This window comes from Eschrichtius robustus, chromosome 9 (assembly GCF_028021215.1).
Source record: "Eschrichtius robustus isolate mEscRob2 chromosome 9, mEscRob2.pri, whole genome shotgun sequence".
NCBI lineage: Eukaryota > Metazoa > Chordata > Mammalia > Artiodactyla > Eschrichtiidae > Eschrichtius > Eschrichtius robustus.
This window is the reverse complement of record NC_090832.1, coordinates 71,357,355-71,369,544: the sequence shown is the minus strand read 5'-3', so window position 1 is coordinate 71,369,544 and position 12,190 is coordinate 71,357,355. Positions and strand designations below refer to the sequence as shown.

Genomic DNA, 12,190 nt, shown 5'->3' with positions numbered 1-12,190 from the left:
AAAGAAAAATTATTGAAAGCAGCAAGGGAAAAACGACAAATAACATTCAAGGGAACTCCCGTAAGGTTAACAGCTGATTTCTCAGCAGAAACTCTGCAAGCCAGAAGGGAGTGGCATGATATACTTAAAGTGATGAAAGGGAAGAACCTACAACCAAGATTACTCTACCCGGCAAGGATCTCATTTAGATTTGATGGAGAAATCAAAAGCTTTAGAGACAAGCAAAAGCTAAGAGAATTCAGCACCACCAAACCAGCTCTACAACAAATGCTAAAGGAACTTCTCTAAGTGGGAAACACAAGAGAAGAAAAGGACCTACAAAAACAAACCCAAAACAATTAAGAAAATGGTCATAGGAACATACATATCGATAATTACCTTAAACGTGAATGGATTAAATGCCCCAACCAAAAGACATAGACTGGCTGAATGGATACAAAAACAAGACCCATATATATGCTGTCTACAAGAGACCCACTTTAGACCTAGGGACACATACAGACTGAAAGTGAGGGGATGGAAAAAGATATTCCATGCAAATGGAAATCAGAAGAAAGCTGGAGTAGCTATACTCATATCAGATAAAATAGACTTTAAAATAAAGAATGTTACAAGAGACAAGGAAGGACACTACATAATGATCCAGGGATCAATCCAAGAAGAAGATATAACAATTATAAATATATATGCACCCAACATAGGAGCACCTCAATACATAAGGCAACTGCTAACAGCTATAAAAGAGGAAATCGACAGTAACACAATAATAGTGGGGGACTTTAACACCTCACTTACACCAATGGACAGATCATCCAAAATGAAAATAAATAAGGAAACAGAAGCTTTAAATGACACAATAGACCAGATAGATTTAATTGATATATATAGGACATTCCATCCAAAAACAGCAGATTACACGTTCTTCTCAAGTGCGCATGGAACATTCTCCAGGATAGATCACATCTTGGGTCACAAATCAAGCCTCAGTAAATTTAAGAAAATTGAAATCATATCAAGCATCTTTTCTGACCACAACGCTATGAGATTAGAAATGAATTACAGGGAAAAAAAAGTAAAAAAGACAAGCACATGGAGGCTAAACAATACGTTACTAAATAACCAAGAGATCACTGAAGAAATCAAAGAGGAAATAAAAAAATACCTAGAGACAAATGACAATGAAAACACGATGACCCAAAACCTATGGGATGCAGCAAAAGCAGTTCTAAGAGGGAAGTTTATAGCTATACAAGCCTACCTAAAGAAACAAGAAAAATCTCAAGTAAACAATCTAACCTTACACCTAAAGAAACTAGAGAAAGAAGAACAAACAAAACCTAAAGTTAGCAGAAGGAAAGAAATCATAAAGATCAGAGCAGAAATAAATGAAATACAAACAAAGAAAGCAATAGCAAAGATCAATAAAACTAAAAGTTGGTTCTTTGAGAAGATAAACAAAATTGATAAGCCATTAGCCAGACTCATCAAGAAAAAGAGGGAGAGGACTCAAATCAATAAAATCAGAAATGAAAAAGGAGAAGTTACAACAGACACCGCAGAAATACAAAGCATCCTAAGAGACTACTACAAGCAACTTTATGCCAATAAAATGGACAACCGGGAAGAAATGGACAAATTCTTAGAAAGGTATAACCTTCCAAGGCTGAACCAGGAAGAAACAGAAAATATGAACAGACCAATCACAAGTAATGAAATTGAAACTGTGATTTAAAATCTTCCAACAAACAGAAGTCCAGGACCAGATGGCTTCACAGGTGAATTCTATCAAACATTTAGAGAAGAGCTAACACCCATCCTTCTCAAACTCTTCCAAAAGATTGCAGAGGAAGGAACACTCCCAAACTCATTCTATGAGGCCACCATCACCCTGATACCAAAACCAGACAAAGACACTACAAAAAAAGAAAATTACAGACCAATATCACTAATGAATATAGATGCAAAAATCCTCAACAAAATACTAGCAAACAGAATCCAACAACACATTAAAAGGATCATACACCACGATCAAGTGGGATTTATCCCAGGGATGCAAGGATTCTTCAATATACGCAAATCAATCAATGTGATACACCATATTAACAATTTGAAGAATAAAAACCATATGATCATCACAATAGATGCAGAAAAAGCTTTTGACAAAATTCAACACCCATTTCTGATAAAAACTCTCCAGAAAGTGGGCATAGAGGGAACCTACCTCAACATAATAAAGGCCATATATGACAAACCCACAGCAAACATCATTCTCAATGGTGAAAAACTGAAAGCATTTCCTCTAAGATCAGGAACGAGACAAGGATGTCCACTCTCACCACTATTATTCAACATAGTTCTGGAAGTCCTAGCCACGGCAATCAGAGAAGAAAAAGAAATAAAAGGAATACAAATTGGAAAAGAAGAAGTAAAACTGTCACTGTTTGCGGATGACATGATACTATACATAGAGAATCCTAAAACTGCCACCAGAAAACTGCTAGAGCTAATTAATGAATATGGTAAAGTTGCAGGATACAAAATGAATGCACAGAAATCTCTTGCATTCCTATACATTAATGATGAAAAATCTGAAAGAGAAATTATGGAAACACTCCCATTTACCATTGCAACAAAAAGAATAAAATACCTAGGAATAAACCTACCTAGGGAGACAAAAGACCTGTATGCAGAAAACTATAAGACACTGATGAAAGAAATTAAAGATGATACCAACAGATGGAGAGATATACCATGTTCTTGGATTGGAAGAATCAACATTGTGAAAATGAGTATACTACCCAAAGCAATCTACAGATTCAATGCAATCCCTATCAAATTACCAATGGCATTTTTTACAGAGCTAGAACAAATCATCTTAAAATTTGTATGGAGACACAAAAGACCCCGAATAGCCAAAGCAGTCTTGAGGCAAAAAAATGGAGCTGGAGGAATCAGACTCCCTGACTTCAGACTATACTACAAAGCTACAGTAATCAAGACAGTATGGTACTGGCACAAAAACAGAAACATAGATCAATGGAACAAGATAGAAAGCCCAGAGATTAACCCACGCACCTATGGTCAACTAATCTATGACAAAGGAGGCAAAGATATACAATGGAGAAAAGACAGTCTCTTCAATAAGTGGTGCTGGGAAAACTGGACAGCTACATGTAAAAGAATGAAATTAGAACACTGCCTAACACCATACACAAAAATAAACTCAAAATGGATTAGAGACCTAAATATAAGACTGGACACTATAAAACTCTTAGAGGAAAACATAGGAAGAACACTCTTTGACATAAATCACAGCAAGATCTTTTTTGATCCACCTCCTAGAGTAATGGAAATAAAAACAAAAATAAACAAGTGGGACCTAATGAAACTTCAAAGCTTTTGCACAGCAAAGGAAACCATAAACAAGACGAAAAGGCAACCCTCAGAATGGGAGAAAATATTTGCAAACAAAGCAACTGACAAAGGATTAATCTCCAAAATATATAAACAGCTCATTCAGCTCAATATTAAAGAAACAAACACCCCAATCCAAAAATGGGCAGAAGACTTAAATAGACATTTCTCCAAAGAAGACATACAGACGGCCATGAAGCACATGAAAAGATGCTCAACATCACTAATTATTAGAGAAATGCAAATCAAAACTACAATGAGGTATCACCTCACTCCTGGTAGAATGGGCATCATCAGAAAATCTACAAACAACAAATGCTGGAGAGGGTGTGGAGAAAAGGGAAACCTCTTGCACTGTTGGTGGGAATGTAAATTGATACAGCCACTATGGAGAGCAATATGGAGGTTCCTTAAAAAACTAAAAATAGAATTACCATATGACCCAGCAATGCCACTACTGGGCATATACCCAGAGAAAACCGTAATTCAAAAAGACACATGCACCCGAATGTTAATTGCGGCACTATTTACAATAGCCAGGTCATGGAAGCAACCTAAGTGTCCATCGACAGACGAATGGATAAAGAAGATGTGGTACATATATACAATGGAATATTACTCAGCCATAAAAAGGAACGAAATTGAGTCATTTGTTGAGACGTGGATGGATCTAGAGACTGTCATACAGAGTGAAGTAAGTCAGAAAGAGAAAAACAAATATCGTATATTAACGCATGTATGTGGAACCTAGAAAAATGGTACAGATGAGCCAGTTTGCAGGGCAGAGGTTGAGACACAGATGTAGAGAACGGACATATGGACACCAAGGGGGGAAAACTGCGGTGGGGTGGGTATGGTGGTGTGCTGAATTGGGCGATTGGGATTGACATGTATACACTGATGTGTATAAAATTGATGCTTAATAAGAACCTGCAGTATAAAAAAACAAACAAACAAAACAACTAATACTAAACTTTCATTGGGTTATTTGTATGGAAATATGTTAATATAAATGTTTCAGACATTACATGAAATTTCTAAAAATCTTATATGTTCTGGTATAATGTTATAAGTCATAATCCTAGTTATTACTTTAAAATGTATATCTCAGAAATAACTAATTTTCTTGTCAACTGCATTATTATGAACTTTCATCAAATCTTTAACTGTGGTCATTTTTTAGTCTTTTGTTATTTACAGACAGTTCTGGGTGTACTCTGATGATTTTGCAAATATGTTCCTATAAAAGGGTTTCATCTTCAGGAAATTCATGGAAAAGACTGACAAGTACAGGTTTTCTGGTAACTGACTGTACTGCTGAACTGAATGAATAAGCATTTTCAGAACTCTAATGAAAAACTGATGAACTCATAAAAGTGCTAACAAAAGATCAAGATGAAAAAAAAAAATTTAATTACATGGGACTGAGTGAACTGATGAGGATGAGTATAATTTTTGTGACTTTCTGTCTGAATTAAAAAAAAAAAAATCCCACAAGGACTCAGAGGCAAAGAATATACAAATCAATTTTCACTGCAAAGTAAAGGAGCTGTTGCAGTGGAGGATTACTGGACTGAATGTCAATATTATGACATAGTATGAGTGTGTTTCATGTTTGGTAATTGCAATCATTGTTGCTTTTGTCGTGGTCATCCATGTACAATGCTTGGTGTCAGTCTATTTATCTCTTGTAAAAATAAAATACAGTGTGTGTGTGTGAAAAAAAAAAAAAAAGAAAAAAAAAAAGGAAGTGCATTGTCAATCCAGTTTCAATGTAATACGTAAAAACCTAAAGGGAAAATGTATAAAACCAGAGACATTACATTGCATGGACTTTTTTCATAGTTATTACTCATAAATCTTTAGCCAAATATAAAGTCCCCCAATTATAGCAGTGGCCATTTATCCTTCGCTTCTGTCTTAGTCTATTAGAGCTGCCATAACAAAATACCACAGACTGAATGGCTTAAACAATAGACATTAATTTTCTCATAGCTCTGGAGGCTGGAAAGTCCAAGATCAAGGTGCCGGCAAGGTAGGTTTTATTCTGAGGTCTCGTTTGGGCTTGTAGGCAGCCACCACCGCACTGTATCCTCACATGACCTCTTTCTTGTGGGTGCACATGGAGAGGGAGAGAGAGTGAGCTCTCTGGTGTTTCTTCTTACAAGGACACTCATCCTATTGGACCAGGGCCCTACCCTTATGACATCATTTAACCTTAATTACTTCCCCTGAGGCTCCATCTCCAAATATTGCCACACTGGGGTTAGGGCTTCAACACATGAATTTTGGGAGGACACAAATATTGAGTCCATCACAAGTTTTCAACTTTTCTCATTTCTTTTATCCTTTGGAGAACTTAGATCATACCATCATTGCCCACCTCAAATATACATACTGAATTCCATTTAATTAGACAAATTTGTAACGGGAGTCAGTACATTGTATACTAGGCACAGAGTTTAAGAAGTGAAAGGGCAGTTTCTCCTTGAAAAGAACACACTATAGGGCCAGAGAGAGATAAACACTAATTAGAAATACAACTGCTATGGGTCATTTTATAGTATAACTGGAGAGGATCTTATTTTACCTCATTTTCATCATCTTTCTATAGTACATCCGATCTTTGTTATTACCTGGGACAGTTTTCTAGCAGTCTAATTTTTTTCCCTAATCAACCTGGATCTCAAGGTCAATTTTAACAACACTTTTATCTACATCCTTGATTGGCCCATCATGGCTCTGCTCCTCCTGTCCAGTTTATCCCTAATTTTGGATCTATCCACTGATCTGTTTTCTGCTCCCACATGGATGAGCCCCACAGAAGAGTAGTGAAGAATTATGTTGATTAACTATTACACTTGGTAATTTTCAGCCTCATCAGGCACTTTAGCACCACAAGGCAAACCTCTAACTTGTCTGTAGTCAACTCCACTTCTCCAAGTCCACAGTGTCTGATGAAAACCCTTATCACCTCGTAAATTCCTTGTCTTGTTCTCTCCGGAAGACCACTTTGCAAAGTTGTCCTTGGATATTAACTCCTTCAATTTTATGCTGACCAATGCTCTGCATTAAATACAAGGCAACCTCCAGCCTCATTACCCCAAGCAACTATTTGCTTAGCTTCTCACCCTTGTTTTCTGGAACTCCTTGATTTTCTATCTAGTTTGTTTCAGATGTGGCAGTTGAACTTCACAACAGATTTCTGCTTCCCAGTTTTTGTTTGTTGATGCAAAATCATCTTTAGGATTTGAACTAAACCTGGAATGTCTTACTCCTGGAATGTCCCAGGACTCAACTCTTGGACCACTTCTCCATTTGTATTCACTCCCTTGGTGATCTCACCTTATGGCTTTAAATATACCATCCACATGCTGATGACTCCCAATTTTATTTCTGAAGCTCAGATCTCTACCCATATCTCATTTGGATATCAAATGCCATCTCAAACTTACCATGTTCAAAATCAAGCCTCTGCAAAAAGGTGCTTTTGGGAGAGATGGATTTAACCACTATCTTGATTGCAGTAATGGTTTCATGGGTGCATACTTACACTCATCAAACTGTACACTTTAAAAATGAACCATTTATAGTTCTTTAACTGTATTCAGTAGTTAGGAGGCAAGGCCCATCCAGTTTCCTGACCTCAGTAATGCACTGTATTTATAAATATTATTTTCTTCAAATGATGAATTCTATTTGTATTCGGAAATGCTTTTTGCATTGTTAATACTCCTTTGAAGGGAACTAGAATCAACTGAGTAAGCATAACTAATGTAAAGTTCCCAAGTACGTTGGATTATACTGTACTCCATGTGGGATTCTGCGAGATTAAATCTATTTCCTGTTATAACTCAGCTGCATGGTATGCCAGGACCTCAGAGATGGGACTGACTAGTGGTCAGGGGGGAAGAGGCCAAGACTTGTGAGAATGAGACTGAGTGGTTCTCATATTGGAAAGGTACCTTTCCCGACCCCCCACCTCAAAATGGTCCATAAGATTTTCAAAGCTTCATAGCACACTTATATTTTGACCTGATTTCTGTACATACCCCAAAATATAGAATCAGTGAGGTGGAACAATGCCGGAGGCAGTGGCAATATTCATGAGGTAATTATAAATACTATGCTTTAAATACTATTTGGATCTGGAACCAAGCTTTTGGGAGGAAATATGGGAAGGAGGGTCCCACCCCCAGGGAGGAGGAATTGACAAAAGATAAGCAGACTATCCTAGTAGGCTGGGATTCAAAGGCTCTAAATTTAATGGGTGAACTGGTTTAAAAATCATGAAACAGCCAAAAGCTTTCACACAGCCTGGGCAAACAGCAAGGATTATGAAGTGTATAATCAGTTCAGAGGGCACTTGATTGGGAAGCCAAGTGCAGTGGATATTGGATTTCTAGTAATAGAACTAATTTTAGAAAACACCAAAAGGTAGGATTGAGCCTACTGTATTTTAAGATAACCTGGAGGCATGGTGTTAAGCAGAGAAAATACTGGTTCACATCACACACATGTAGACTCTGTTCTTTCAATCTGAAACCAGCCCTAACCAAGCAGATCCTGGTCTATTTCAGTCCTATTCATTTAGGTCTTTAGGCTTTTGATTTTTAATCTACGCTGTCTCTCTAAGTTGCAGGTATGTTCTGGAAGGTAAATCCGTTACCCAGATAACAGCTTAAGGTCCCTGGTCTTAGCTAGTAGTTAGTTGCCTATTACCCAGCTAAGTCAGCATTCACAAATCAGAAGGCCAGTAGAATATAACAAGACCTCTGCTGTGCGAAAGAAAAATGCTACTAAGTCAATCGGTAATTTAAAAGGAAGCTGCTATGTTGAGCTAAGTTCCACTAAAATTGTACCTTTTTGGACCCAACTCTCATCTCTTGTCAATTGTGTACCCTGCAAAATCAGTAGGGCTCAATAAGTGACTATGTCTCTTCCTACTGAAAACATGTCAAGTTTCAGGGAATTTGAGTGATAGCTTTTTTTAGTTCTCTGTTGCTCAAGAAGCTTGGGGTACTGTAGCATTTCAGTCTTACCCTCCACCTTATTTGTCCCACATCTATCCATCCAACTGATGCCTAAATTCTCAATTTACCACCCTCAGCATACCATCTTTGGTTGGTGTCTCCTACGCCTAAATTTATCACTTGTTCAATCTCCTCAGTTCTTTGCATCCCTGTATCTTGCCTTCTTTCTTGGTACCTTGTACAACTATTGATGTGACAGAGGACATAGTAAATGTTTTACCCTTGACCTCCCTGGCAGAACCTAGTATAGTGCAATGAAGTATACATACATTATTTGGATTTTATCAACTAAGGAAATATGATACTTTATAAGACTGACTGGGAGGGAAAGGAGCAAAACCAGAAGGGACTGAGGGAAAAGAGGTCAAAGGGCTCTAAAGCCAAGTTTTATTCATTTCATGCGTTGTTTTGAAGGGACTGATGTTTGCCAACTCTGACAAAAGGGCAGTTTTCTCTGCAAGTTTTGTGTAGATCCCAATTGGTCTTTAATCATTCACTGTTCGTTTAACATTTACTGACAACCAAGTGCCAGGTAGTTAAGGTATCTAGGTACTTAAGATGTCAGTGTGTGAAACAGATCTTATCGAGCATGTTGTAAAAGTTCCAACCAAATAAAGCGGGGTAAGGGAGATCAGTGATCAAGGGTGCAGATTGCAGTGCCAACGTTTCCTCATTTCCAAATACACATAAGTGCAATAAAGAACAAAGTAACACAATGCTGTACACGGAGGTGATTTACGACTGCAAGAAACATTTTCAGAGCCCCATTTTTGTACACTGTCTTAATACTTGGGCCAAATTCACTATATGCCTGACCACTACAGGCTTATCAGTCTCATGAACCTGACTGAGCTGCATGGACCCCAAATTGAATTCTCACTGAGGCAGGTGAACATTTTAAGAAAGAGTTCATTATAAGGTGACAAGAATATTGGCACTCTGACTTTGACATTTAAATATGGGCTTGGGAACAATTTATTCATGCAGCTATTTAGGGAAAATGATTATGCATGGAGCCCAACCACCTTGGTTAGATCAGATGCTATTACTGTTTACACTAATCCATTCTGTACAATGTTTGACCACTTTTAACCCAGATTTTATCAATGACCTTCCCTCATGACTCCTGATTGTTATGCTGTGCTCTCTTCCTTATCTTTCAGCATTACTCCTCCCCATTTTTAGCATAAATACCCTTTCATATTACTATTACAGTAGGACTAAATATTCCACAATTCAGCTAGTATACTGATCGCTTTGATGCCTGGCTTTCCCTCCCCTTGCCCCAGTCATAGGTCCTCTCTGCTTTCACCTCCATTAATTCAGTAATACTTAGTACCCTGCACAAAGCCAAGGTTTTCCATATCCCCTTGTGATCCTTATGATTGCCAAACCAAGTCATCTCCCCCTACTAAGGATTTTCCCACAATAGTATAAACTTTCACTTGGCTGTATTTACAATTATGCATTTTAAATTCAGACAGGTGACCAAAGGCTAAACGTTCACTCAAAATTATTTAATTACAAGGCTGGATAACTGAAAAAGAATTTTCCATTAAAAACAGTTTCAGAGCTAGAAAGTATCAATAATATACTGGCTAACAGGTTACGACTCTAGGGCAGTGACATGATTAAACAGAAATGGCTTGAATCTTATGGATGCATTAATCTAGATTCGATGTTGGCTCAGAAATCTATTTACAAATGCAATTTCAAAATTAAAAAAATAATCTGTCTTGAGTTTTGTTTTCTTTCCGTGTCCATAAAAGAGCTTTTCCTGATCACCAGTTTTTCATACAACAGAGAAGTAAATCTCGTGGCACTAGCCCTAGAAAAGGAAGAACATTTGAGATTTACAAGACTATCAATATCTCAAGAACTTATTTAAAGGAATTTTCAAAAATACTGTCGTCCTTATATTGGTCTATCTCAGAAGCCAGATCCGTATAAGTTTTTTTCAACAGAAATTCAGGTTCGGGATAGGATCATCATAGATAAGACCAAGGACACAAGATTGACTGATTGTTAAGCAAAATATCTCTACTCACAGATATGTTTACACCTTAGGAACTTCATGGCAAACTGGCCTCTTTCAATAGGCAGACAGCGACCCCTGTCACTGTTGGCAGAGAAAAAAAACACTAGTGTGAAGTAACAGTTTTTCCCCTATAAGAGGCATAAGCTAACAGAAAACTAAGTTACAAAATCCAGGCAACAAAAATTTGTTATCTCATAACTGCATATTGGTCTTATCTCAGAAGCCGAATCCGTACATGTTTTTCTTCAGGTAATCCGCTTCGGGATAGCTTTCCTCATTGATCAGACCAAACTCCATTAAGCTCTATCACACTGACACTTACCATAAACCAGAGCAGCATTAAAAGGCAAGTACTACGGAATGCTATAGTAGATGTTGTAAGCCACATAACTTACTTTCAAATGAGGCTGTTCATCATCAATTGGTGACGGTCATAGCTTCAGTAGTATTCATCGACCTGCAGGATGCTCCTTCGAGGACAAAAAATTTCTCATTTACTCTACATGTGGACTAAACACATGCAGACTCAAAGTATTAATAGGAGTCCAATACACACCTGGTAAGATTGTCAGGTTTTAACCAAGTCATTTTCCAGCAAACCTTCTCCCATGTTTTGGAACTTTCCTTTGTATCTAAAAAAAAGAAGCTTAATTTCAAATGATGCTCCATCATCGTTTCTGTAAATCAACAGGTTTACTCCTTCGGTTTAAAAACTAAGCCCCCAACAACCCTTACCTCAGCCTCTCCACTTAACAGCTCCGTTGCACCGAAAGCCATTGTTCTTGCGGGGCATCTATTTAAAATTAAGCATTCTCACAGAATGTCATAGTTCAAGGTTTTCAGCACTAAACTCCTCCCCTTCAATAATCCTATTTGCACACAGCGCCACCTGGGCACAATACAACTCAGTCTCACGCCGAGTCAGGAGCTGCCCGTTTTGAAATAACTGTTGATCTGGCCAAGGGAGAAAAACACCCTATCAGAGGCCTCTCGCTCTTAACGTTAAGGGTAACCCCCCGCCCCCAAATCCCAGGAATGTTGTCTTCTGCCGGCCGCCTCCCAGGCTCAGTCAGCGGCTGCCCGGGCGTAACAACCAGGCCGCGCGCATCGCCGCGGCCTCCAGCGGCCGCCTCCGCACGCCTAAGCTCGAAGCCGGCCGCCACCACGACTCGGGACACGTGGTGGCCCGGCGGCGTGTTCCCCACGTCCAAGTTTTCATCACCGCACTCTAACCTCCAATTTCTGTAATCGTTTCACCGTACTGCAGCCCCCAACCTCAGCTGCGCCGCCCGAGGTCGCTCGGACAACCGCCAACAACTCCCGCTTACCTAGCACCACACAGCTGCTCCCAAGTCTTGACGTAAAAGACCGAGCGGTGTCGCCAGCAGTTCCCTATATAGTCTCTCCCGAGCCGGAACGAGGCCGCTCCTCCCTCTCGCATCTATTGGACGCTGTAGAGTAAGGGGGCGTGGCCGGCTCCTGACGGGAGAGCGAGAGCGCGCCAGGCGGCTCTTTTCTTTCGGGGGCTCGTTCCGGGGCGTGGTGCGCGCACTGTCGCTCCGCGGCGTGCACGCCCAGCCCGGGGCGCGCGCCCGCTGGCTCGCCGCTGTCCGTCGCTTCCGAGTCTGCCTCTACGTGGCGCGGGAGTGGCGCCAGAATTTAAACGAACGGCCGCCTTTGCAGGCGAGGCTACCACCTACCCTGA

General features: G+C 39.3%; 1 long non-coding RNA gene and 2 other non-coding genes across 5 annotated transcripts; all 3 read right to left on the bottom strand.

Moving 5' to 3' along the window:
- Positions 1-9,949: 9,949 nt before the first annotated feature.
- Positions 9,950-11,903, bottom strand: LOC137769559 (uncharacterized). Of its 3 annotated transcripts, none has more exons than XR_011075000.1 (6): positions 11,814-11,879; positions 11,221-11,278; positions 11,042-11,117; positions 10,881-10,955; positions 10,496-10,566; positions 9,950-10,275 (listed from the first exon to the last, which is right to left on the bottom strand). It is a non-coding gene; the product is annotated as an uncharacterized lncRNA (long non-coding RNA). The 3 variants fall into 3 exon arrangements; XR_011074999.1 differs by having other exon boundaries at positions 11,221-11,439; positions 11,814-11,847; XR_011075001.1 differs by lacking the exon at positions 11,221-11,278 and having other exon boundaries at positions 11,814-11,903.
- LOC137769768 (small nucleolar RNA SNORD50) lies at positions 10,374-10,444 on the bottom strand. Its single transcript, XR_011075080.1, has one exon. It is a non-coding gene; the product is annotated as a small nucleolar RNA SNORD50 (small nucleolar RNA).
- Positions 10,699-10,768, bottom strand: LOC137769770 (small nucleolar RNA SNORD50). The gene has a single exon (XR_011075081.1). It is a non-coding gene; the product is annotated as a small nucleolar RNA SNORD50 (small nucleolar RNA).
- Positions 11,904-12,190: the final 287 nt, after the last annotated feature.